Genomic DNA, 27,862 nt, shown 5'->3' on the forward strand with positions numbered 1-27,862 from the left:
GGAAAGATGCAGTTGGGGCAACGTCCCAGACTTGTGCAGTAAGCTCCATTTCCACCTGCCCAAGGAGCAAGCCTCCCCCCACGCACCCTCCCCAACACAGATCTCTTCCCCAGGCCACATCCTACGACTCTTGCTTTATCTGCACGCTGCTTACCTTTGCAGTAGCATTTGGCACCACCTGCCACATCGTCCCTCTTGAAACCCTTGTTTCCCCTCAAGTTCATGGAACCACGCTCACCTGGCATTCCTGAACCTCGCCAGGTCACTCGTTCCTGGGGTCATTTACTGGATCCTCCTAATTATCCACAGCTGTAAACCTTGGGGCTCCCATGGCTCTGCTCTCCCTTTGCGTGTCCTTTAAGCTACACTCAGCATCACTGCTTTAGACACTGCTTCGTGCCGATGGCACACTTGGACCTCCAGCCCAGACCTCAACCTGCCTCGGCCAGTGCCTCTCCACTTGGACGTCCATTGGGCCTCGCAAACCCTAACTCGTCCAAGGCAGGGCTCACGATTCCCCCCAAATCTGCTTCTCCTCCAGACCTCCCCACCTCGCTTGAAAGCAACATTATCTACCTGATGACTTGAGCCAAACACCCCAGATTCATGCTCGATTTTGTCCTCTCCATCAGCAACCACATCCAATCCCCCAACCAGTCTTGTCATCCTTGTGTCCTGAGTGTGACTACCGGCCCAGTGCTTTGGCCACCCCGGGCCCGCCCACCTTCCTCTCTACCCTGAGCTATGGAAACTGCCGCCTAGCGCTCTCCCAATTTCTGTCGCTCAGGGTGCGCGCTTCCTCAGTCAGCATAGCTCTGGTGCATCTCATTTGGCTTCAGCTCAGATGCTACCCCTCCAAAGGGCCTGCTCTGGTTAGCCTCACCCCAGGCTCACCCTGCTTTAGTTTCTTCTCGGCACTTGCTATTTAAAATAACCCCTTAATGTATCTGTTTCATTACCATATTCCCCACTAGAGTAGACACTCTGTAAGACTGGAAAGAATATTAGGTAGTTATTTTTGTTTGAGGCAACAGAAACCGGCTCTGACCAGATTAAGGAGAAAGATTCGCTGAGAGGGCTCTGACTCTTTGAGGTGGAATTTGAATAGGGATTATACTCCTAGTACTACCTGACATATCTTTGAAAAACAAAACATGGCATATAAGCACCAAGAGGCATTTTTTTAAAAACCAGAAATAGCATTTTAAAAAATATTCAGTCCCTTCACAAATATACACTGGGGGGGGTGGGGTGTGTATGAGTGACTTTGGACCTGAAGACTCATGGCCATTTATCCAAATCTGGGCAAAAAAAGAACAATCTTTAGAGAAGGGATAAAAATTCCTGTATAAAAAATATGAAGACAACAATGATGATGAATACAGTCTCTTAATTACATTATTCAGCTAGAAAATTAGACACCAAAATAAAAGAAAATCAGAAAATTATTTATTTGGGGCCTCGTGGCAATGGACTCTAAGCTCTGGTCTAATAAAACATGAGCTAACCCTTGATACTGTAGGAGAAGAAAAAGTTTTTCTTGACTCACTTAGGGACCCTGGCTGAGTCTGAAAATTAAACTGACAAAGACAGGTTAACAGGAGAAAGTATGCAAATTTATTTAATGTAAGTTTTATGTGGTACAGGAGCCCTCATAAAGAAATGAAGAATCAAAAACAAAGGTTAAACCTGAGTGTTTTTATGCCAGGTTGGATGGAGAGTGGAGTCATGGAGAAATATGATAGAACAAATGGGGTATAAGCTAAATGTAATAAGCTGGAGACATTCAGTAAGCCTGTTGATTTGGATTCTTCTCCCTCCATCTGAGAGAAAAGGCTGCTCCTTTCCTCCACGTACAGGGAGGGCACTTCTCCCAGGAGAGTCTTGCAAACTGCTTCAGGGGAGAAGGGCAGGTGAAGGTCAGAGAGGCCTTACATCTTCTGGCATTTTCTCAAACTTCCTCAGCTTAAAATATTCAATATATCAAGGTGCCATGTTTTGGGGTAACATGTTCTGAACACAGTGTCAAACTTGCAATTTATTTTCAAATAAAAAATGCAAAATTTAATTGAAATAATAAGGTGTTTTCCTGAACATCATACAAAATTTCCTTATTTAATAGCTCTTTCCAGATGCTCTTGATATTCAGCACAGTATATTTTTTGGAAAAAGTAATGGCTGAAACACAAATAGTGTTTCATGCTAAAGACTAATTATTACGGTCCTGCCACAGAAAGTTTGCTGGAACTGAATCTTTTCCCTAAGTGACAAAGTTTGGGAAAAAAGCTCAAAGAAACAAGATTTCCTAGTTTTATGAACCAAATTTGATTACCTTCTGGCAGTACTGATGAAAAGCTATGGAGGGGTTGTCAGCTCGACTTTCATTATGAAACAAACATACCCTTACATGGAAAACAAGATTCTACAAAATATTTAATAAAAATTCAAAAATACAAATTTTGAAAAGCATTTTCATTATGGTGTGATTCACCAGTTTCACCCCCAGAGACTCTGGCATCATGCCAGGAGATAATCATCTCCCAGAATAAATACAAAAGTAATGAATGTCATGGAAACCAGGAATGCATGGAGATAAATAATGGGCAAACCGTTCATAATTTCAAATGTCTGTCATAATGTCCCCATGTTCTGACTTGGGGATCCTTCAGGAATTTTCAAAATTGGAATATCAAAGTGATATTCACTTCCCTTGCCTAGCAAGCAGCAAAGTTGGCTGATAGGGGTTTTGATTCCTTTCCCTTCTTCAGCCCACCCCTGACAGCTTCTGGAGATCAGGAAACGCACACGGGTGGTCTGCAGTCAAGAGCTGTCTGTAATTTCCTCATCCTCTTCTGCTCCTTGAGAGAATACTTGAAGGAACACTTCATATTGCATATTAAGACATCAGATATTGCAATTTCCTCTGGAAAAAAAAAGCGAATGTCACTGCACATTACAGTCAATCTCATTCTTTAAGAGTTACTTCCAAGATAAAAAATATGACCTGGGTATGGAGGAGAAACAACGCCAGGTAAGACCATGATTAAAAGTCAAAAAGGGATTGGGCTCATAAATAATGGAAAACAAAATAATAGTGGCAGGTTGGCATTAAATTCTAAAGTGCTTGAGAGACTGAAAGAATTTCTTCCTGTGCATAAATATGGAGAACCTTTAACATAAACAACCACAGAAATAAAAAGCTAATAGAAGTTTATTTTTAAGGCTGTAAATAAAACAGGAATGGGAGCCTTTAGAAAATAAGGACATAGGAGCTTCCCCTTCTATTTTGCCATGTAGGGAGTTGAGAATAAAAAGCCTCCACCGGGGTTGAAGGCAGGATGAGTTGCCTGCTCCCTGGGCTCTGCCTCAGCCTGGCCCTTCCTGGCAGTGGGGACTGTGGAAAGAGGGAGAAGAGCAGACTCTGGCAGCCACCACTGAACCCGAGCCAACACCAGCTCCAGGCAGTTCTCAGGTCAGCATGATGCCAACAGACAGCGTCTTGTGCTCACACGGAAGCCTGGGCTTGAGGGACCAATGGTGGGTAGAACTGGAGCCTCTCCCAAAGACACATTCACCAATGACCTGTGAATGTGAACTTATTTGGAAAAAAGGGTCTTTGCAGATGTAATTAAATGAAGGGTCTTGAGATGCAATCATCCTGGGCTACCCAGATAGGCCCTACATCCAATGACAAATGTCCTCACAGGAGACAGAAGACAAAGGAGAGGGCCAAATGAAAGTGGAGTCTGGCTGGAGTGACAGCCACGGCCATCTTTGTAAAGATGGCACCAAAGTTCCTAGAAGTTCAGGCCTAAGTTTATACTTGGCAGGATTGCTTGTTCAGCTTCACAAATTAAGGCCAACTAGCTGGATGCCGTGGTTTGTAGGGGAGGGAAAGTATCTTTTTTCTTTACCCATCTATGTTCTTGACTGGGACCCCTGTCACCAAAGACAGATTAACAAGAGAAAAAACACGCAAATTTATTTAATATCAATTTTACATGACACAGAAGCCTTCATAAGGAAATAAAGACCCCCAAAAAACAGCTCAACCTGAGTATTTTTAATGCTAGGTTTGATGATGAGTGGAGGGTACTTCTCACATGAGGATTTTATGGCTGGCTTCAGGTCAGAGAGCCCTTCCTGCACAAGCCATTTCTCAAATTCCTTCAGCTTGAAATGTCCATTATGCCAAGGTGCCATATTTTGTGGATAACATGTCTTGAAGGCCATCAGATTCTTAGGATGCTTGTTCCAGTCCAAGATTCTCTACTTGATTAGTAAACTTAAGCTGATTGTACTCTTCTGGAGGACAGGTTTCTGCCCCCCCAAAGGTGTTCAAGGACCACTGTCAATGTGCACTCTGATTTTGATCATTGTTCTGTCACCCTTATCAGCTCTACAGATGTGGACTTCTCAAATTACATACAGAGAGAAGCTCTCCAGTTTTCTTTTTTTTTTTTTTTTAAGATTTTTTATTTATTTATTTGACAGAGAGAGAGAGAGAGAGAACAAGTACGCAGAGAGGCAGGCAGAGGGAGAGGGAGAAGCAGGCTCCCCGCCGAGCAGGGAGCCCGATGCGGGACTCGATCCCGGGACTCCAGGATCATGACCTGAGCCGAAGGCAGACGCTTAACCAACTGAGCCACCCAGGCGCCCCAAAGCTCTCCAGTTTTCTAAAGGTCCATAAATTAAAGGCCTACAGGCTAACTAAATGTTCGATCTCAAATGTTCCTTGCCCTCTTACAGGATTAAATTTCTCTGGCCTGTATGGGATGAGTAGGCATGGCAGGCAAGAGTAATTTGGTACAAACTCCTGGATCATGGCTGACCTCTGTATCACTTTCTGGAGAAATTGGTCCAGGCTAAAGTAACCTTTTCCTTAGTTTTTAGTTCCATGAAGAAGAATCAGTTGTGGCCTGTCTCCTCCAGCTTCTTTATTACAATCTGGCTACCTGAAGCAAACAAAGAATTATTGGAAAAAAATATTAGGTAACTCAGAAGCCCAATAAGAAAGCTGGAGAATTAGGCTTGTGAAATAGGCAAAACCCAAGATAAAGGCACAGTCAGATAGCCGGTCCTGCTGTCATTGCTGAAAACTTCTCTGGTCCCTTGACTCAGCTGCCACTGGTCACTGTCATCAGGTACCGACGATGGTGCTGACCAGCACAACTACTGAGAAGCAAATCTTATGGGCCCTTCCTCTACCTACCACGTACTTAGATTTAAAGTTTGATTTGCAGGCGGCGAGCAAGGCCTATCTGGTGGGCCTCTTCGAAGACACCAACCTGTGTGCTATCCATGCCAAACGTGTAACAATTATGCCAAGATACATCCAGCTAGCGCACTGCATTGCTGGGGAACATGCTTAAGAATCTGCTATGATAGAAAACGTGGCATTCTTTAAAATTTGGTTTTTTTCTTCTTCCTGTTATTGGTATTTCTTCCTGTTATTGGTATTTTTTTTCCCATGGGGTCAAAAGGTACCTAAATATGTGATTGCAAGTGGAAAAATAGGGAACAGAAATCAGGTATTGGCAGTTTTTCCATTGCCATGTGTATGTGAATTTTTAATATAAATGCAGGGACATAAAGCATTCATGTAAGTCAGGATACTTCAGTGAACATGTTTCAGCAGTTCAACTCCATAACAATTATGAATAGACCTGTTACATATTTTTGGACAATGCCAGAATTTGGATTTTTTAAAAACAAGTACATTTCTTATTGACAACAACTAAATGGTGTTGGCAGCATTCTATCATGCAGTAGATTGCATCCATTCACTATACTTTTCTAACTGACTTGTCTGACATGCAAGCACATGTTTTTAATGTTGTCTCTCTTCTGTGCTATTCCTGTAAGTTTGCTATTTAAATACATTAAACTATAAAAAATAAAAAAATAAAGTTTGAATGTATATTTAGCCAAGTCATGTGCAAGGAAAGGATGGCGCTCTCCAAACTCATGGCTTCTCCAATGGTTCCTTATCAGCCACCAAGACTCATACAATGAGGGATTTCCCTATCCCAGAAATCTCAACAGCCAAAAATTGTAACAAATGGGCTAATCTCCATGGGTTCTATAGAGGCTGTGGTCATTTCTGTCTATCTAGAACTTAAAGAGCACTTATATTGAGACTCAGATTGGAAGAAACAGATTAAACACTATTATCTTGTTCTCCTTTTAGCTTATGCTTAATATCACTTTAGAAAGAGCACATCACACCACTAAGCCTCCCCACTCATGTAAAAAACGCTGAGCAGTCTCTTAGATGCGGGTAATGGGGCTGCACCATCACAAAGTAGAGTAGTCCTAAGCAACACCTCCCTACTTTTCTAAAGTCACAGACACACGTAGACAGCGTTAACATTTGTAAGGTACATTAAAGTAAACAGATGCAGTTGTTGGGTTCCAGGCATTCGATCTGGGGATGTGCCCAGATGATCCAGCTGGCTGAGGTCACCTTAACAACTGTGCATATCTACATCTTAGTTCACCTTACTTCACCCTAGGCCCTCTAATATCTATCCCTGGATTCGGCCTGGCTAGTAGGGACCCGAGTACTGGAACCACACTATTTTTACCGAACTGATCTTTCAGGCAGCGCCATTAGGGTCTACTGGAGGTTATTAGGAAGAGACGGTTCGTACTGATTCATTCCCGTATAGGCTGTACAGATGGCTGTCCATTAAACCACACATATCCTCTCAGTTACAGCCCACAGGAGAACTTTCTTTCTGATCTCAGTATCAAGAAAAGCTGTGTGCCCTTGAGCACCTGTTCTCTTGTTTTATGTCACGGACAGGACACTGTAAATCTTGTAATGGATCAAATTTCTCTGCTAGACTGGCTCTGGGAAGGATGCAATAAAATTTGAAGCCTGTCGCTAACATGTTTATAGGACTCCAAGGCATGTGTCTTTTGTACTAACCCCACACACGGCAGCCTGCCTTAAAAGTCTTGACCAAAAAATTGTACGTTCAGCTAAGTCACATCTAAAAGGTTAAGTTCTCCAAGGTGCAAACTATAACTTACTTATATATATATACACTCAAACTTACAGCTCTCAGTAAGTTATTGTAGATAAAAATATTATCACAACAATGTGACTATACTTAATGCTACTAAATTGTGTACTTGAAAATGGCTAAAATGATAAATGTTATGTATAATTTATCACAATAAAACATTTTTAAAGCTATCTGTTAAGATAAAAAAAAATACTCTGTAGTTCTATTAAATCTTAAGCTTCTTAAAAGAAAGAACTATCTTATTTATCTTTGTGTCATACCTTTCACTCCACCAGGGCCTACAATAACAAAAAGGACACATCTGGTGTTTGATATGTTTCTTGAATTGAGTTTCCTGAAGATATAAGTAGACTTTACATGTAGGCAGTTGCTTATGAGTATGATTTGGGATTCCTGAAGGTTCTGGTAAGTATCTCCCCATCATTTGTGCTAACTAAACTTCCTACCATTCCTTTAGGTTAAGCCCATATTAAAAGGCAGATATCTCATCCAAAGAGAGAAATATTTTTTGAATGCATAGTTTTTAAAGCTATCTTACTAAGAATGTGGCTCTGGGGAAGGGAGTTGCAAAACAGATGAATTTGGGGTTGAAGCTAAAGTTAAGAAGAGAAATGGAGACAGTATTTCAGAGAGGGTACATTCTAAAAGATAGCAAGCCTACAAGGTCTGGTGAGAGGGAGGATCCATATACTCTAGTGGAAAGCCATGAGCTTGTAAAGATTTTTTTTTAAAGCAATCTCTATACTCAACTTGGGGTTCAAATTCACAACCCCAAGATCCAGAGTCACACATTCCCCCCGACTGAGCGAACCAGACAATCCAAGCCATAAGTTTGTAGAAGGCATATAAAAGCATTCACAGTATGATCCTGGGAGAAAAGGACATTCCAAAAGATGGGAGAGGGGGTTCTGAAACTCTGGAAAGTTTTTACCATGAATATAAGGACGGAGCTACTTTCTGCCGGGAGTAGCCTAGAATGACACAGAACACGAGATCATAGGATTCAGAGCCGGAGGAATCTTGAGTATCATTTAATTCCATGCTCTTCTCTTATAACTGCAAAAGTAGAGATACACAGAAGAGCAGCTGGCAGCATAACCAAGAGAAAATTCAAACCCCAAGTCAGCGCCACTTCTACTCTACCCTCATAACTTGTTTATATCGAGTAGAAGAAGATTTTTATTTCCTGATGTGTGCCTGATTATTTGATTCTAGCAGCTGGAACACCAAGGATTTCTCAGAGTAACGGAGTGCTTAATACACATCGGGTTGTAGAAACTCATGATGATGGGGGAGAATTCAAATTGTAGACTGCAGAAGGTGAAAATCCCACACTGACTCGGGAATAATTTGTGTTAATCTTTCCCTGATGAAGGTGGATGATTTGTTTACATCTTAGAAAACCCTTGGCAGCCCTTACTGCCATTTTGCCAAGAAAAATCTCCTTCCAACATTATTTCCACTTGGGCATTCATCATTCCAATCCCACAGGCTAAAAATATAAAGGCGTCATGGGAGGGAGGAATGGGAAAGGGGGCAAGCGTGTGCCTTGCTGTGTATGCGACCATCTCTTTAGCAACTCTGTCTTGCAGCATCCAAAACTGGCTTAAGCCATTTCACCAAATATCCCTTGCCCAACTATGGTACCCATCTTCCTTTATTGATTCTCTTCTGAATTTTCTCCTTTTCTGCCTCCTAAAAGTGTTTTATGTTTTTTATAACCATCTGGTTCATTTTCACTGGGCAGGGTTGCCTCTTCTTTCTTCCTCTTTCCCTCTTTGGGAAACACATTAAACATTCACCAATGAACCTCATACACTCACTGTGTACATATATTCTAGAATCGGAAATTCAAACTCAAGGTAATTCAGAAATACTGTTGCATTAGTGAATGCTTCCACCTTAAACTCCTCCAAAGATCTGAGGCTACAGGTAGATAATAGAGTTAAACTCACATGGAAATGACAAGTGCTATAAAATCTTTAGGCTATAGATGTTCACATAGCACTTACTATGTTCCAAAAAAAATTTGCACTGCTTTCAATTATGTACTCATTTAATCCTCATAACAAGACTTCAAGGCAGATACTATTATTATCCCCATTTCTCAGAGAGGAAACCATTACATAGAGATGTTATATAACTTGCCAATGAACTTGGCCAGTAATTGGTGGGGCTGTTTCTAAAGCTCAGACGCTTTGGCTCCAAAGTCTGTTCCATTAGCCCCTGCCCTATGTCACTACCACACCTCCACAGGTAGGGTGAAAGTGATGCCTTTCTTTGCCCAACCACACCAGCTCTAACCACATTTTAAACATTAGATTTCATTGCCTTGAGAGTTTAGAGATAGAAATCAGTTGGCAAATGAGCATGCTCTGTGTAGGTTAAAAGACCAGTACCAATCCATCCCAAGGTGGGACAGTGGTGCTTTCCTCCTTCTCTCCAAGGCCCCCGCATTCACTCTCTTTTCCTTACTCACGAGGCTATTTGTGGCCATCTCCAACACCGGTCCCCTGAGACTCTGAGTTTGAGAGAAGAGTGTCAATAAAAATAGTTAACAATTATTAAAAGCTTCATATAGGGTAGGCACTAGTCTAATTGTGTATTATCTCATTTAATTTTCAAAAGAATGAGGCAGGTAGATAGACGGATAGATAGGAAAACAGTGACACAGGATGACTATGTAACTTGCCCAAGACCTTGCTGCCTACTGGAGCTAGAGTCTGGCTCCAGGGTCTGGGCTCATCTCCACCAGGCTTTACAACAGGGCTGCTGCAGGGAATCGTGTTGTCCCCTCCCACACCAGACCTGTCATACAGTCTCTGTCACTGTGTCCTAGGGCTGGACAGTAATGCACGAACTCCTCCCCAGAGTCATTGCATGAGTCCCTCCAATTGTCCACTGCAGGTCATCTAATACAGTGTGAGGGGAGCCTGGAAATGGCTATGGCTATGGGGATGGTGCTGAAAATGCATCTCCTCCTTCCTTTGCACCATTCACGCCACTCAGTGTGTCTTCAGGCACTAGGAGTCTTGATAAAAAGATTCAGGAAGTAGTTTCTTCACAGATCATCCCAAATCTAGCCCTCACTTTAGAAGTGAAAGATGTTGCCCCACCTTTTCTTTTTCTGTTTTGTGACTATATTTTTCTTTCCTTAATAAATCCAAAAGCCTTAAACACATTTTCTTCCTTAAGGGGATGCTAACTACAGTAGTCAAAAAAAAAAAAAAAAGTACTATCTCACTCTGTCACTACTTAGGGAATAAAATTTATAAATAAATTTTATGGAGGTAATCTCAACTGAGTATTACACAGCTAGTCCAATTAACCTAACATAGAATTAGCAGGGCACATGGGTTTTCTGTGAGCTGAAGAGAAGGTTAGAAAGAGCTACAAGGGAGATTAGCTAGATTTACAGCCCCTGATAGTTTGCTAGCATATCTTGATATGCCTCACCAAGAAAATGAGCATATCAGGCTGGTTTCACATTTGTTGGTATTATTTTACTCTTAGGCAAACTATCTAAATTATACTCATTCCTTGATAGAGAAAAAGAGGGAGAAATATAATTGCCACTGAAACTTCCTCCACTGAAATTCAATTGATAATAGAAGAAAAATCTTCTTGGCCTGAATCTATCTATTATCACCCTATTATCTTCCATCAATTGAGGGTGTTAGGACACACCGTGGTGTCAAATCCTCCATGTTAAAGTTACCTTTCAAAAGGCAAGCAAAGCACGAGGCTAGAGATATTTCACTTACACTGTTCTCGTGCTTCCTACTTCTTCAGCTCGTGGTAAGGAGATTTTTGACCGTAGGAACCTAAGATTTCAACAATGTGACAAAAAGAGAAATGGATGGCCATCTTGAGTCAAAAAGTGAGCTGATAAGAATGTTCATGCTAAAGTCCAGTTTGGGGCCAATGTAGAGAGAAACAATTGCCTTAAATATCCTGTCTGGTGGGAAGTCATTGAGCAAGGTTATCTTGGGAGATCCTAAAAACACTGCTCAAGCTGAGAGAGAAAACCAGGTCTGCTGACAATGCTGCATGTGGTAGCAGGAGATATCATCCAAATATGGTGCGGTGCCTCCAGGATGAAAATAGGTAGCCCATCAATTATGAGTGTCAAATGCACAAGCCAGGGCAGCACCACAACCGGAGATTGCTCAGGCAAAGCTCAACACATCTTTTTCCTCACTGAACCAGTATTTTGTCAGTGGGAGCCACTGAAGCAATTTGGGTGATTTTTTTCATTGTAATAAAATGTACATAACATAACATTTACTATTTTAACCATTTTTAAGTATACAATTCAGTGAATTCAGTGGCATTAAGCACATTCACAATGTTGCACAACCATCACGACTACCAATTTCTAGGATTGGTTTTCATCATCCTAAACAGAAACTCTGTACTCTCTAAACAACAACTCCCTATTTCCCCCAGCCCCATAACCCCTAGTAGCCCCTCTTCTACTTTGTCTCTATGAATTCGCCTATTGTGGGTACCTCATATAAGTAGATTCATACAATATTTGTCCTTTTGTGTCTGGCTTATCTCACATAGCATAATGTTTTCCAAGTTCATCTATATGGCAGCATGTATGAGAATTTCATTCCTTTTTAAGGCTGAATAATAACCCATTATGGATGGATATACCACATTTTGTTTATCCAGTTCCTCAGTTGATGGACATTTGTTTCCACCTTTTGGCTATTGTGAATAGTGTTGCTATGAACGTTGGTGCAACCACTGAAGCATTTTAAGCAAAGGAGTAACATGATCTGATTTCTATTTTAGGAAAATGACCCCTTACATCAGTCAGGGCATAGTCAGGAAACAGAAACCACACCAGTTACACAATAAAGACAACACACTGTAAAGAATTACTGACCAGAGCAATGAAAAGTCAGGAAGGGAATAACACATTATCACGGGGGGAGAAACTGAGGAAAGCAGTCGTTACCCTTGGGGTCAGGCATACAGAGAGAGGCTGGGGTTGCTGAGACAAAAAGCCTTAGAAGGAACCTAGAGAAGGGGGCCCCATGGGGTTGAAACTTGGAAACTCTCTTGAGAGCTGAAACTCTCCTGGAGGCAAGAGTGCTGCTCAGTTGGTTCTTCTGGTGTCTACTCAGAGGGGAGGTTCCAGGGGGCTGAAACCCCAAACTCTGAGAAGAGGTTGCTGTTTGACTAGTGCTGAGGTCTCTGAGCTTTGTGGGGGGAACTTCTGGTATGGGACCCCCAACACTGAGGAGGGATGTTGCTCAGCTGGTGTTGGTGTCTCCAAGCTCAGAGGAGAGGACCCACGTGGCTGGGACCCCACACTCCACTGGGGGAGGGGTGGGCATTGTTTGCCAGCTGCTAGTGTCCCTGAGGGGGCAGGATGAGACTAGTTCTGTGAGTGTTGGAAAGACTGCAAACTGGACTCCAGTGCTGATGCAGAAATGAACTGGCACTGCTGGGTGAGGAAGCGAGTGGGGGTTAGTCAGACTAACAAAAACAGGAAGCTGCCAGGAAGGAGCAAATCCCTTGTCCTGCCTCCAACCCTGCATGCTTCTCCTGGTGCCCCCCTTGCCAGAGCCTGACAGAGATCCATCTCGCTGAGCAGGAATGTGCTTTGCAGGGTCCCAGGCCCAGCGTCACACAACAGAGTGTGGAAGAGATAGTAATACTACAGTAGTCCTACAGCAATTGGCGGGGGGGACTGGAGGAGGCAAGACTGGAGTCAGGAATAAAGTACATGTTGGGCATATTCTCAGTGACAGACAGTCCTTGCAGGGGGACTGGCTCAGTCTGTTATCTCTACATTGGGAATGGTCCCCCAAAGTATGGCTTGTATTCTGTAACTCCATCCACGGACCATAACTGATTTATCACCTAATCCAAGCTGAATTCCGATTCTCTTTCTGGTCTTTGAGATTTGGAAAAGCTACCACTAAAATCTGGGATCATAGATCTGAGTCCATTAATCGATCTGCAGGCAGCTGCCCCAGAGGTTGCTAGCTCTTACCTGTTCCTCCCCATTCCGTGCTCTTGATTATTCAGTTCCAACTTTGATTCCATAAGATAATCCAGAGACCTGCCAATAAATTCTCCCTGTTCCTTAAGCTAGCCAGAGCCACTTTCTGTTGCTTCATATTTTTTCTAACGTCCCAGAGCTTACATTCCAAGTGGTTTAAGAAATTTAAACAACATCAATGCTTAGGGTTGCTAAGTGTTCTACAAGAAAGAATTCTTGTAGAATGAGTGAACTGTGTGAGCCCAGAGCAGGATCATCTAAGCTCATATGTTGGGACCAAAAGTAGGGGAGAATCTGGAATGGGTGAGGAGTGGGGTCAAATATTCCAGAAACAGTGATCAGGTCGAAGGCCCACAGGCAAAATAAGCATAGCGTGTTGGAGCAAATGAAAGCACCCGAATGCTTCACAAAGAGAAGTAGATAAAACAGGGAGGCATGATTACAACAGCTCATTAATGAGAGCTTATTTCATACCAGGTTTATTTCATACTAAGCCATTATGGGTGGTAACTGATTTAGCCCTCTCAATGACCCAATGAGGAGGTAATGTGATTGGGAGACATCTCTCTCTGGGAAGATAGAGACAGATTACTAAATCATATTTGTCTGTTATAATAAAGATAATGTTTCCTGATGGGGCCAAGTTCAGACAGATTTGCTCACAGCCCATTTAAAAAGAGTTGGAATTCCCAACTTCAGAGTTTGTTAACCATGATTCAAACCCATTGTATGGGCAACATCTACCTGGCCTTGCACCCCCATCACCCGGGGGATCCCGGAGGACAAGAGGAAGCAATACAAATAGGAAGTTTGTGCCATCTGCTGTGTTATGAGTGATAAAATCCTTTTTCTCTGAACAGAGCCTCATGTATTCTGCCAGCATCCACAAAAGTGTGGCAAGCTGGCTTTCTAATAGAGTGAAATCTTGGGCTCTTCAGAACTCTTGACAAATGTGATCTCCTTCTTCTAGAAGGGAAATTGAGCCTCAGAGAAATTAAGTGCCTTACCCAAGGCCCTAGAAAAGGAGCTATAATATGGACCCATGTGGATAAACTCCAGAGCCTATAATCTTAACCACAAGGATGAAGCTGAAGAAGCAAGAAGGAGTTAAATCACACAAGACCTTGTAAGCCACGTTATAGAGTTTAAATTTTATCATATGACTAATAAGTGGTCTATTCATTTGGGTAGGTTAGCTACTGTACCAGTTAGACTTCAATATATATATTTGCTTACACCTAACAGAAAATTATTCCTTGCTCATATAATGATTTGAAGCAGAAGATTCTGGTCAGTGGGCAGCTCTCTTGTACATGGTGATTCAGGAACTCAGGCTCCTTCTGTCTTGTGGTTCCATCAACCCTAGGGTCTTCCTTGCTTCCAGCCAAAAGGGATGAGAAGAGAGCATGACAACCCACATTTGCTTCTTAAAACCCATTGTCTGGGGCACCTGGGTGGCTCAGATGGTTAAGGGTCTGCCTTCAGCTCAGGTCATGATCCCAGGGTCCTGGAATTGAGTCCCGCATCAGGCTCTCTGCTCCTTGGGAGCCTGCTTCTCCCTCTGCCTCTCTCTCTCTGTCTCTCATGAATAAATAAATAAAATCTTAAAAAAAAATAAAACCCATGGTCTGGAGAATGACCTACACCATTTTTGCTAACATTCCATTGACAAGAGCTAACTGCATGGTCACACCTAGAAACAAGAGAGCCTATCAAACATAGCCCCTGTTTCCTAATGATAAACTCCATCCTATGGAGGAAAGCATGAACTTTGGAGCAGAGGTAGCCACTCAGAGATTTAAACAAGTGGCCTAATAGGTAAGATTTACACTGCAGATCCCCGGCTGCAATACGGACATGTGTTTGGCAGGGATAAGACAGGAGACAGGAAATAAGCCGGAGATCCGCTGTAGTAATATAGAAGAGGCTGGTGGACTACAACAGGCAAGAGAAAATGACAAGGAAGGAGAGGGGTAGGTGGAACCAGGAACCATTCAGAAGATGAAATCTATGGGACACTCTCTCTGCTAAAGTACAGCCCTCCTCCAACCATGTATTTGCTGGCCTGTTTCCACTCCGTCCCTGACTCTAGGTCTATGTCTACATTCACCGCATAATAATAAATGTTAAAGGAAGCAGGAGGGAAGAGATAGAACTGATATTTAAAAAGAGAGAGAGAGAAAATTCAAACTGAACACTTTTATGCAGATTCACACCTTCACTCTCAGAGAGACACACGCCAGGCCCCAGATTCTCCTCTCTCCGGGGGCCCCATGCAGATGGAACAGCAGGGCAGCATGCAGCAAATAATGCGTGTGTGAATAATCTATGCTTCCGTAAGGAATACGTTGTATGGGTGGCTCTGGGAAAGGTTCTGTGTGCTAGTCTTTGTCATAAAGACTGCTAAGACTACAAAGGCTGCACATGGGTTTCCCAGGAAGCTAACTCTGAGATGGAGCTCCGTGCACAGAAAAGTTCATTTGGAGAGATTTCCCTAAGGGGCAAAATTAACTATCACAGAATTGTCTTAAGTTGGGACAAGGAGACAGGGCTTGGGTGCTCTTGTACAAAGGTAGTCATATTGGGCATGGGGTATCCTCAGGGAGGGGGTTAAGACGTTGGGCAAGGAATCTCTTGTTAGCCGAGGGAAGTCCCAGAGAAAAACTGAGTAAAGAGCTGTCAGCTGCCAACATTCCTAGAAGCCGGGGGATGAATATCTGAGTTCTGGAAAGCGGGGATCAGGACATCATACCTCAGTGCCTATATACACAAATGTATGCTTGAGTGCCTAATAAATCGTTAATGACTGATTCTGGCCTTGACAACCAACCCCCCTCCCCCACATTTTGATAATAGGAGTGCATTCCTAGAAATAAGACAATTTGTTATAACATAGAACTTATATAACTCACATATTATTGGACTAATACATTTCTTTTCTTTTTTTTCTTTTTAGGGAGAGAGATAGAGCACAGTTGGGGGGCAGGGGGAGAAGCAGAGGCAGAGAGAGAATCTTAAGCAGGCTCCATGCCCAGCACAGAGCCCGATGTAGGGCTCTATCTTATGACCCAGGAGATTATGACCTGAGCCAAAATCAAGAGTCAGATGCTTAACTGACTAAGCCACCCAGGTGCCCCAAGGAGTATGCATTTCTTAGCTAACCTTTCATCCCACTCTGGGGAAATATAGTATCCTTGGGGCAGATTTTCACTCATCCCAAAACCAATAATATAATCCTCTCTTAGAACTCTCTAGGACAGTCTATGCAATCAGGCATAGGAGGGAGACAGAACTGGGATTAAATCCTAATTCTACAACATAGAGCTATGTAGTGAGGCACCAGGCACTCTACCTCTATCAGCCTCAGGTTCCTCATCTGTAACAGAGGGAAAATTAAAGTACCTTAGTATTGTAAGGATAAAATAAGATCATGTAAGTAAAGCATTCAGCATGAATTCTAGCATAAAGATAGCTTACGACGAATGATGCTATGATTAGTAGAGGATGGATTTAAGTATACAGTAAGTCAACTCATGTCCCCTAGAAGGTTCTCTGGGAATGGATATAGCACATATTCCTGAAAGCTGTATGTAGATGTAGTCCAGTGGAGGTTGTTTTGTTTTGCCACCACAAATGAATTTTCAATAACCAACAAGTGGGTGAAAAGAGATGATAAGGTGTGAGATACATATATATATATGTATGTATGTATGTATGTATGTATGTATGTATGTATGTATATAGTGGAATACTACTCAGCCATCAAAAAGAATGAAATCTTGCCATTTGCAATGACATGGATGGAACTAGACGGTATTATGCTAAGCAAAATAAGTCAAAGAAATATAATTTCACTCATATATGGAATTTAAGAAACAAAACAGATGAACAGGGGAAGGGAAGGAAAAATAAAAAATGAAAACACAGAGGGAGGCAAACCATAAGAGACTCTTAACTCTAGGGAACAAACTGAGGGTTGCTGGAGGGAAGGTGGGTGAGAGGATGGAATAACTGGGTGATGGGCATTAAGGAGGGCACTTGATGTACTGAGCACTGGGTGGTAGATGCAGTGGATGAATCACTAAATTCTACCCCTGAAACTAACAAAAAAAATTTCTAACTCAGTTTGTATGGTGGCTCTGTTAGTAGGAGAAGCTAAAGTACTACGAAATAGGGGCAACAAGTCATGGATCAAACACAACTGAAGTATTTTTTCTACTCATATAAGGTCTATGGTAGATGTTCCAGATCAGGGGGCGATAGTAAGGTGGCTTCTTTTCCTTGTGGTTACTCAGGCTGACACGTGGCTCTGCCATCTTCAGACCACAGCTTCCAAGCTCGCTGTTTGTGGTACCTCTTTCTTTAAGAAGTCGGAAGGCGGGGGGGACCCACGAAGGAGGTAGGCAGGAGGTTTTTTAGTCTAGGCCATTGGTAAGCGAGACCATGGGAGTGACTGACTTTGCCTGGGGGCCGGGATCTGTAGGCGGAGGAGCAGCCGAGCAGAGTCCTGCATGCAAGGAGTCCTGTGAGCATCCGTCGGTCGGTGCGCCTTCACGCACATATTCAGCACCGGCTACGCGCCGGGCCTTGTGCTTCCTCTGGAATTCAAGGCTGAGGAAGACACGGGCCCTAGTTCTTCAAGGCCCAGCAGGGCAGAGAGAAGTGTGTCATAGGAAAGGGAGCGGTGGCCTAACAGCAGAGCGGGGCCGGGAGGACGGGCTCCGAGCCGCTGATGCCGAGCCGAGCCGAGCCGCGAAGCCACGTGTGTGCGGGCCAGGTGGCAGGGGGAGAGAAAGTGATGGAAACAGGCGGGAACCCGCTGACGTGGCTGGAGGGCCGGTAAGCGTGAGCAAGGCGCGAGGGACGGTGCCCCCGATGAGAATGCAGGAGCCGGGGCAAGAAAAGATCTTTGGCTGGTGGGGGGTGGGGAGGCATGTTAAGGACTTTGCATTTCATCCTTAAAGTTATAAGAAGCCTTTAGAGGTGTCTCAGCAGAGGTCCGGCTCGAAGGAACAGCCCGCAGCAGCGAGGAGCCGGGGTTAGAGAGGGAGGAGGACCACTCTGAGGGCTCTGTGACATCCAGGTGAGAAACGACAAAGGCCTGAATGCAGGCAGTGACGGAGAAGAGGAGGATCACACAGCCGCGAAGGCAGAATTTACGGGGGCTGGACTGTTGGCATCGGGGGCGGGGGTGCTGAATAGATCCTCCAGGCAAGAGGCTCAGGTTTTCCATGGAGGCAGAGGGTAATAGCAGAGCACAGACATCAAAGGGCAGAGTTAGAATGAGAAGTGAGTGGAAAGGATCTCTGTCCAAAGTTGTGAAGACATAAAGGGAGATTTGGTAATATCCTTTAGTCAGGGCAACGGAGAGAGGTCCTGTTCAAGCTCAGGGAGGGTGTCTGCCTCTCTTAAAATCTGCTGCAGGGTGAAAATCCCGGGGAGAAGAAAAAATGTGCCTCGCTCAGCCACTAACTCAAAAGCTTGGCAATGGTTAGCTCTTGGAAAAAAAACATAGAATGGCCCTGATTCACCCAGACACACAGGCCCAGTCCTCGTTAATAACCACATACTTGTTAAGCTGTGATTTGATTAAGTGATTTGTGATTTGATTAAGTAATTTAAAAGACGGTTTATTTAATTTGGAGTCCTCTGGACTTCAGAATCCAATGCATTTGAAACTGTGCTGTTTCTTGTCAAAATTTTACAGCATCTCTACCTGCTTACAATTAGAAGTTGAAATTAAAAACTGGAAAGAAGGGGCAAGAATTCATTTAACTAAAAAGGAAAAAAAAAAAAAAGATTTGCCGTGTCTTAAGAGCTTACCTTCTCTGATGGTTGAGCTGCTACAGTTTCATTTTCCGACCGGTCAGAAGATAATGAGGGGGTGGCCTGTAGCAGAAATTTGAGAAAGAAATTGAATTAGAGAATTTAACTTGTCATTTGTGGTTATTCAAAACCCAGAGGAGATATTTCTCTAAGAAGCCTGTCCTGGGGATACCTCTATCCCACAGAAATGTGTTTCCTGGAAATTCAGAGAAAGCCTTAAAGATGTGAGAGTCAAATTTGTATTTAGCAGACAGAGGTCTGAACCAGCTCCCAGTCAGCATGCCATGGGTTAAACGAGCCGCCAGTGGCCGCAGAAGGCAGTGCCCATATCCAGGCCAGCATGGCCCTTCCCAGAACCAACATGGCAAGCCCCAGTGTCAGAGACCTTGGGGGGCTGGTAAGGAAGGGGAGGGGACGGTGCCCAGAGAAGAGTGTGGGCTCTGCAGGCAGGCAGACCTGGGTTTGAGACCTGCTTCTGCCACTTGCTAACCTGCTAGCTGGGCCTATTACCCCACCTCGCTAAGCTTCAGTGGAACTCTTCTTTATCTAGTCAACATGGAGCTAATATTTCCTTACTGAGAAAAGGTCCCTTTTTCTTACAGGCCCCGCCCAAACTGATCCACATACTGCTCTCTTTCAAGTTAGAAGCAATTTGGCTTAGTTAAGACATCCCATTTTACAGATGGCATTTTATGTAACAAATTCTACCAAAGAAGATTTTTATCTTCCAACAGGTAGGAAGCCCTTTGGGAATTCCAGTCCTAGTTGATCTACTCTCTGCTTTCATATCAAAACATCACTGGGCGCCTGGGTGGCTCAGATGGTTAAGTGTCTGCCTTCGGCTCAGGTCATGATCCCAGGGTCCTGGGATCGAGTCCCGCATCGGGCTCTCTGCTCCTTGGGAGCCTGCTTCTCCCTCTGCCTCTCTCTCTCTCTGTCTCTCATGAATAAATAAATAAAATATTAAAAAAAAAAACCATCACTAAATAAATTGGAAAATCACGGGTGTGGCCTGTTTAAAGTGAGAAGATAAAGGAACGGTTCTAACCCCAGGAGATGTGAAGAGGGTTACATTTTGGAAACTATGCTGTTTCATAAATATAGTCCTGTGCTTCTCCCCAGCCACATCCAAAACAAAGAAGCATAAAATTATGGCACGTTTAAGATACAAAACTTCGGTAACACGTAAATTGTAAGTAGATGGGCTTTGTTTATCTGCATTTATAAAATTTATCCTGGCTCAGTTTCAAAAACTCATCAGGAACCGACAGAGTGCTCTACGTTGTAGGCTGTGTGGCCTAGTTGCCAAAACAAAGGGCAGATTTAATGACCATAAACAAATCAGCTAAACATCATATGAAACTATACACAGACCATGTTCCAACAAAGGTACAGCTGGCCAACTGAGGGTTTCTTTTTATGTATTCAGGAATTATATAGACAGACATGCTCCTAGAGTTTCTACCAAACAGGCACAAATATTCAGGGTTCACAACTCAGCTTCCCACTATGCTTTTGATGGACTATGATCTCAGTGGTCTTCCTCCTTCTGGACCAGCTGCTGATTAGGTTCTTGGTGGTAAAGCAGAGTCCACCGTAATGAGCTTGAGCAGAAATGCAGCTTCTTAGATGGTATGAGCTAACATTCCAGAATTCCTAGAGAGAGGAGGGAATGGGACTGTGGACTGAGGTACAAGGGTACTGGGCCCCGCTGGTAGGAACGCGGCCAACGATGCTCTAAAAGTTGCTGCCTCTTCCCCCGGTGGAAAGCAATTCCACATCTTAGCTGCTTTAAATGGAAGGCTCGTGCGAATGGGTTCAGTGGTAGAGGCTGGGTCACATGCCGCCATCCTAGTTCAAGAAAGGCTGAGAAACAGAATCCAAATTCCCATATTAGGGAAGGAGGACTCAAGTCCTCAAAAATAAAAAATGACGACCCAAAGGCAATGGCCAGCTAAACTATGACATGTGTATCCACAACACTGTAAAGTATGTCCTCTGCTTCTCCTTTTTTTGGGAAAAGATTTAGTCCATAACAAGATCAAAGTTCATAAGGATAAAGACAGCAAGGTAGCTGCTAGTTTTGAGGTGACTTAGGACTACAGCATGAACTCTAAGTTCGAATAAATGTATATGTCATTAACAATCATTTTCCTAAGAGCCTTCACCAAATGGATCAGATCACCAGGGTTGATGTGCTTTGTATAGTGCTATTAATTAAGCAGCTTAAAAATGATAACAGTTATTTATTCTTACCCATTAGCCTGAGTAACTTCACCTGGCTACATCCCGTGAGACTTTTTTTTGTAGCAGATAAAACAGAAAGCTTCTACCTTTGCCTAGTAGTTTAAATTTTGTATTTCATGAATATCTACTTTACTTATATGTCCTTTATTCCCCCCTGAAAAGCATGTTTTTCAAAATTGGGCTCAGAAATGAGGTCAGTCTATAAATCAAGGGAAGAGCCCTTGTATACATTTAAATCTATCAGGTGTCTGGATCAAACTGGCAGTGAATGAAATATAACTGAATCACCTCCAACATCCCATTAAAATGCCCATGAATTAAAATATAGCTACCGCAACCCACAAGCCATCATTAAGCTAAATAAGAAAACTAGTATAAGTATTCCCATTACCATCAGGAATGAGAAAGTTACCTCTATTTCACCACTGTTATTTAACATTGTTCTGGAGGTTGAGAGCTAGTGGAATTGGGTAAAAATATAGATAGTAGATAAATAGATGGAGAGATGGGTGGATGGATAGATAAAACATAGATATAAAAATTGGAAAGAATCAGCCCTTGCTGATGATGTCATTATATCTCCAAAAAACTTAAGAGAAATATTAGTTTGTAAATAAGGAAACTCATTAATAGATTAATAAATAAGACCAATAAATCAATGGTTTTAACATATACAAGAAAACTGAGTAGGACATATCGTGGGATGAAAAAGCTTTCATTTACAATAGTAACAAACAAGATAATGATAATAAAAAAAGATAAAAAGAAGTAAAGAGTTATGTATAAAATCTTGAAGAAGGTAATTTTAAAACATTCCTGAGAAGCACAAAGGAAGACTTGGATGAATGAAAATCATGCCATTCTTCGGGCGCCTAGGTGAGGTGGCTCAGCTGGGTGAGTATCCAATTCTGGAGTTTGGCTCAGGTCATGATCTCAGGGTCCTGGGATTGAGCCCTGTGTTGGGCTCTGCACTAAGCGGGCAGCCTGCTTGAGATTCTCTCTCCTCCCTCTCCTTCTGCCCCTCCCCTGCCTCTCTCTCTCTCAAAGAAAGAAAGAAAGAAATCTTAAAAAAAAGAAAATCATGCCATGCTCTTGGCATCTACATAATTAAAGTGATCTCAGTGGAAATACTTCCAGGATCTTCTTAACTAGAAAAGATAATTCTAAGAAAAATTCACAAGCCAGATTATCCTGGGAAATTCCTAAAATGAAGAATAATGACAGGGTGGGGGTGGGGATGGAGGTAGTGATTAACTCTGTTGGGACAAAAAGATAAAGATAATCTCTGATAAAAATTGGAATCGGAAATAACATAGTTGACAAATAAATATGACTCGAATGAAGAATAACAAGACAGAGAAATACATAGAAAATCCTTTTCCTTTTGCTTACAAAAGAGAAAGCCCCCAAATGAAACTAAAAAGGATAATGAGTGTCTAACAACTAGTGTGGGTGGTTTACAATTAGAAATGGCCACACTGTGCACAATCTACTACTAAACATTGTAATATCTTGATGAAAAGGAGTGTTTCATGGAAAATGTAAATCACCAGCGGTGAAATCAGGAGGTAGGAAACTTTAACTAGCCAATGACAAAGAGAGAAAAGGCAATCAAGGTCTTACTCCTCAGAAGCTCCATGCTACGGTTATTTGACAGGCAACTTCTTCCAAACTTTCACAGAATCACTAATTCCCACAGCATATCTGATGGAGGGCAAACGAAATGATGAAAATCTACCCAGCACAGAGTATGAAACTAGGCTATCCTGAATTCTAAAACTTGGGATTGATCTAGGCTTCTCTTTGTAGTGTGTGATCCTTCACATTTTTGAATCAGGTGTAGAAATACCTTTAATAAACTACTAGGAAAGTAAATTCAAAAATACATTTTAAAAATAACAATCTAAAATCAAGTAGTATTTATCCTGGAGAAGATAAGCGTTTAAGAGATGTATTAATTCATCATTTCAACAAGTGAAATAAGATTAAACATAGTTGGTTTGATTAATTTATCTTAAGCATTCTAAATTAAGTCTGTAGAAAGACAGCAACACTCATTCCTGATTTAAAAAAAAAAACAAACTCCTAATAAGTAGCAATAAAAATATTATCTTAACAACATAAAAAGATATAAACAGCCAACATTTCAAATGACAGTGAAACACGGTAGGCATGGCATTAAAAAGGAGAAACAAGACAAGGCTGCCCACTCTCATTATGTTTATTTTAACGTGTTCTGGAAACTTTAGTCTACAGAAATAAAAGAGAAACCAGAAATAAGAGGGAGAGTTATTAGATATAAGGATATGACATCACAATTGTTTGTATATTAGGAATAGCTACATATATCTGTAGTCAACAAAAAACTGAACTAATTAAAGAGTGGAGTAAAGCAGTTAAATTTAGAAAAAGTTTCCCTTTATAACAGTAAGAATTAAATTTATAGACACATACACAGAAAAAAGACACCATTCATAATAGCTGTATGTAGAATATTAGAGATGTACTTTATATCTACAGGTCCTATATGGAGACAAGTATAAAACAATTCACTATAAGACAAAACAATTCCTTATATGACAAAATTAAAAGACAAATATAAAGCATAAAAAATTAGGGGGAAAAGCTGAATATTTCCTTTTTGTTTATTTATTTATTTTTAATTTATTTATTTATTTGAGACAGAGAGAATGAGAGAGAGAGCACATGAGAGGGGGGGAGGGTCAGAGGCAGAAGCAGGCTCCCTGCCGAGCAGGGAGCCCGATGCGGGACTCGATCCAGGGACTCCAGGATCATGACCTGAGCCGAAGGCAGTCGCCTAACCAACTGAGCCACCCAGGCGCCCTGAATATTTCCTTTTTAAACAAAAATAAAGTAACCATAAGGGGAGAGAGTAATACAGTTTGCTATATAAATTTTTAAAAAACTTTAATATGCTAAAAATGCCATAAAAATGTTAAACATAACAAAAAAAGAAAATATTCATAACTCATGTGGCAGCTCCTTGATATTTTTCAGCATAAAATAGCTTTTATAAATTAAGAGATAACCCAGGAAAAAATTGTCAAAGGACAGGAAAAAAGTATACATGTACAAAAAGTATATGAAAAAAACAACAACCTTACCAAAAACATAAGGAATTAAACACCAAGAAAACAAAATGGATGCCATTTTCTTCTGTTAACGTGACAAAAGCTTTGCAAACGAATGACATCCAGACTCCTGTACCTCTGAGGCCTGTGAAAATTTGCAAAAACTTCCTGGAAAGAAATTCAGCGATTTGATTTGCATCTTGAAATAAAAGCCATGCCCTTTGACCAAATGCTTTTAGTACTAATACTGTTTGCTCAGGAAATAATTTTGTGATCATAAGCGAGACTACGGCAAGAGGGAAGAAAAATGTAGGATAATGGGAAGTAGGCACAATGGTCCACTGCGGGAGTGAGAGTCAGATGCTTCCTGTGGAATTCACAGACTGTGTAACGGGGGAGGTGCTGGGGGGGAGGGGAGGACTGCAGAAGGTCCGGATGCTTGGTGAGTCCCTGCAGTGCCCAGGGGCACTGCCTCTTGTTAGTCCACACTTTGTTTCTCTACAAGCATAGCAGGCAGTTTACAGAGTAAAAATTGTGTAAGGGTCAGCCTGTTATGTATCTGTGTAGCTCTGAACAGATGCAACAAAATCTGAACTTTGATTACTTGCTTATGAACAACTGGGAGTTATCTGCCCAGTTGCCAGACCAGCAAAGGATAATGGACAGCAAACAACCCAGATAAGACTTGTTGACTTAGAGTCCAGGGAAATTTTAAAAGTAATCTTTATTGGGCACTTATCCTATAACTTCCCTGTCCATGCTCCATCAAAATATCCCGAAGCATCTAGCTGAGCCATCAAACCCTTGCTGCCATTCCTCGTGACAAGTTGGGATTTTTCTAACTAGCTATACATAGAAACCACAGCTTAGACAGCTCACCCGGCCAGATAGAGGAATCTTAGATGAAAGTCAACATATTGCAACTATTGGTATTAATTTAAAATTCCTAAAACACTTGTGACAATTTTTAACATACCTAAAATTGATAGTTCCAAATGTACCAAACACCCATTATATGGCCTGTGGACATGGACCTACAGTCTGGCGCTGGCTCAGCTTTATGTCTTTCTCATTCTTATTCATTATACTAGATCCACATGGGCCCTCATTTAGTTCCTCAAATACATTAAGCTTATTCCTTCCTCAGTATTGAAGTATATGCTGATCCCCTGTCCAGAAATGCCATTCCCTGGAGTCCTTGGATACTTACTAATCCTTCAGGTCTCAGATTAAAAGAGCCCTTTATTGACCTCTAAATTATCTTCAATTAGCCTGAATAATCAGTTCTCAACCTTAGGTATACATTGCAGTCATCTGGGGATATTTTACACTGTTGATGCCTGGGTCCCATCCCAAAGATTCTGATTTAATTTGCCTGGGAGTGTAGCCTTGGTATTTGAGATGTGATAAAAACCTCTGAGGTGATCCTAATTTGTATGAAAGATTGAGAACTACCGGCCTAGGTCTCATCACCAGGTGTGTTTCCTTCATAGCATTTCGCAGCTATAATGGTGACATGCACTTGTTTATTTATTTATTGGTTGTCTGCTATAAAGGCAGGATCGATGCCAATTTTATTCATCACCAAAAGTATTTAATGATGGAATGCATAATAGAAAGGAAACCCATTTCATATTCTATATTAAAATATCACAATATCTTAACCAGTGCTTCTCAAACTTCAATGTTGGTATAAATCACCAGGGGTCTTGTTAAAATGTGGATTCAGATTCATTACACCTTGGGAGAAGGTTGAGATTCTACACCTCTAACAAGCTCCTGCACTTTGAGTAGCAAGAACCTGATGGAGTGTTTGCCTAAACTTTCCTGAAAATTAGAATCACCTATCACCTCTAAGGAATGAAGAACAGATTTCTAGTTCCCAATTCAGACCTACTGAATCAAAATTTCTATGGGGGGAGGATGATAATCTGCATATATAACGGGCATCACATTGATTATTATCTTCAAGGAGATTTGGTAAACCAAGGAGTAACTCAGACACTATTTCTTACTGTGTCTCTATTCAAAGTAATGAAAGAATAACGAAGTAAGCTCTTATCAGAGACTCTCCCTCATATAACTATAACCCTGGGAAAAAATAGAACAAATAACCACTTGAAGATTCTGGAGAATAACAAAAGTAAGTAGATTCTGGAGGGGAGTCAACATTTATACTTAGGGTTACTTTTTCATTTTATGGCATTTAGCTTCGGATCAGTCACACTGAAGTCAGCACTATAAAGGGCAGCTAAAACTCCCCTAAAAACCCCAGAAGTCGTAGAGCACAGAGTTCAGGGCAACCATATTCTCACTAGAATGTAAGAGGAGAGAATGACAGAAAATAGAGACCCCGAGGGAAATAGCCACAAGTTCTTTTTTTTTCTATTTATTTATTTTTTGATGTAGTGTTCCATGATTCATTGTTTGCTTATAACACTCAGTGCTCCATTCAGTACGTGCCCTTTAATACCCATCACCAGGCTAACCCATCCCCCCACCCCCTCCCCTCTAGAACCCTCAGTTTGTTTCTCAGGCTCCATAGTCACAAGTTCTATGTACAAACTTCTGTCCAAATCTCTGGCTAAGTCCTGAATGCATGCATGCGTAGAGCAATCTGCAAGCAAACCAGCCAAGGATAAAAGGACTGAATGAAGACTAGAGTAGAGTGGCTGCCATAGGTAGAGTTTGAAGTTTAAGTCCAAAATACTAAATTAGCAGCTAGAACAAAATTGTCAACATCTGTTAGAGGACCATAATAGAATCCAGAGTCTCAACAACAAAACATTAACAGTATCCAGGATAGAATCCAAAGTTACTCAGACACAAAAGAGCAAAAATTGTATGATTCCACTACAGGGATATACCTAGAATAGGCAGATTCACAGAAACAGAAAATAGAATAGAGATTACCAGGGGCTGGGAGGAAGGGAGAACGGAGTTATTATTTAATGGGTACAAAATTTCTGTTGCAATGATGAAAAAATTCTGGAAATTGATAATTACATAACATTGTGAAATACTTATGTCAATGAAATGCATACTTAAAAGTGGTCAAAATAAGTTTTATGTTATGTATATTTTGCCACAATAAAACAAAATAGAAAATAAAGACAATGTAACAAATGAAAAATGTCTTCATCAGGCTTATCAGTAGAGTAGACGTAACTAAGAAATGAATCAGTGAGCTTGAAGATACGTCCATAAGAACCTCTCAAACTGAAAAGCAAAAAGGAAAAAGGGATCAAAATATCCAAGAGCTGTGGGACAATTACAAACATGTAACATGCAGGTAATGGGAATACCAGAAGGAGAAGAAAGAGAAAAAAAGGACAGATGAACAGATGAAATATTTAAATTAATAAGGACTGTTTTTCCAAGATTAGTGACAGACACCAAAACATAGATCCAGGTAGCTCAGAGAACATCAAGCAGGAGAAATACAAAAAATCCTCACCTAAGAATATCATTAAAATAAAATTAAAGCTGCAAAAAGTCAAACACAAAGAGAATATTTTGAAAAGCACCAAAGAATAAGAACACCTTACTTATAGAGGAATAAGAATAAGAGCTGTATCAGACTTATCTTCAGAAACCATGCAGCAAGGAGAGTGTGGACTGAAATATTAAAAATGTTTAAA

At 41.6% G+C, this 27,862-nt stretch overlaps 1 long non-coding RNA gene across 1 annotated transcript in view; it reads right to left on the reverse strand.

Annotated features, from left to right (window-relative positions):
• Positions 1–1,475: 1,475 nt before the first annotated feature.
• Positions 1,476–27,862, reverse strand: part of LOC135365609 (uncharacterized) — a 66,021-nt gene continuing 39,634 nt past the window's right edge. Inside the window, exons 3-4 of the long non-coding RNA XR_010413748.1 lie at positions 18,880–18,945; positions 1,476–2,923 (exon numbers count right to left, since the gene is read on the reverse strand). This is a non-coding gene — a long non-coding RNA (uncharacterized LOC135365609). The remainder of the gene's footprint in view (positions 2,924–18,879; positions 18,946–27,862) is intronic.

The sequence above is a fragment of the Mirounga angustirostris genome, unplaced genomic scaffold, assembly GCF_029215605.1.
Source record: "Mirounga angustirostris isolate CCGP_5_RB_7025 unplaced genomic scaffold, mMirAng1.0.hap1 SCAF_8, whole genome shotgun sequence".
In the NCBI taxonomy this organism is placed as follows: domain Eukaryota; kingdom Metazoa; phylum Chordata; class Mammalia; order Carnivora; family Phocidae; genus Mirounga; species Mirounga angustirostris.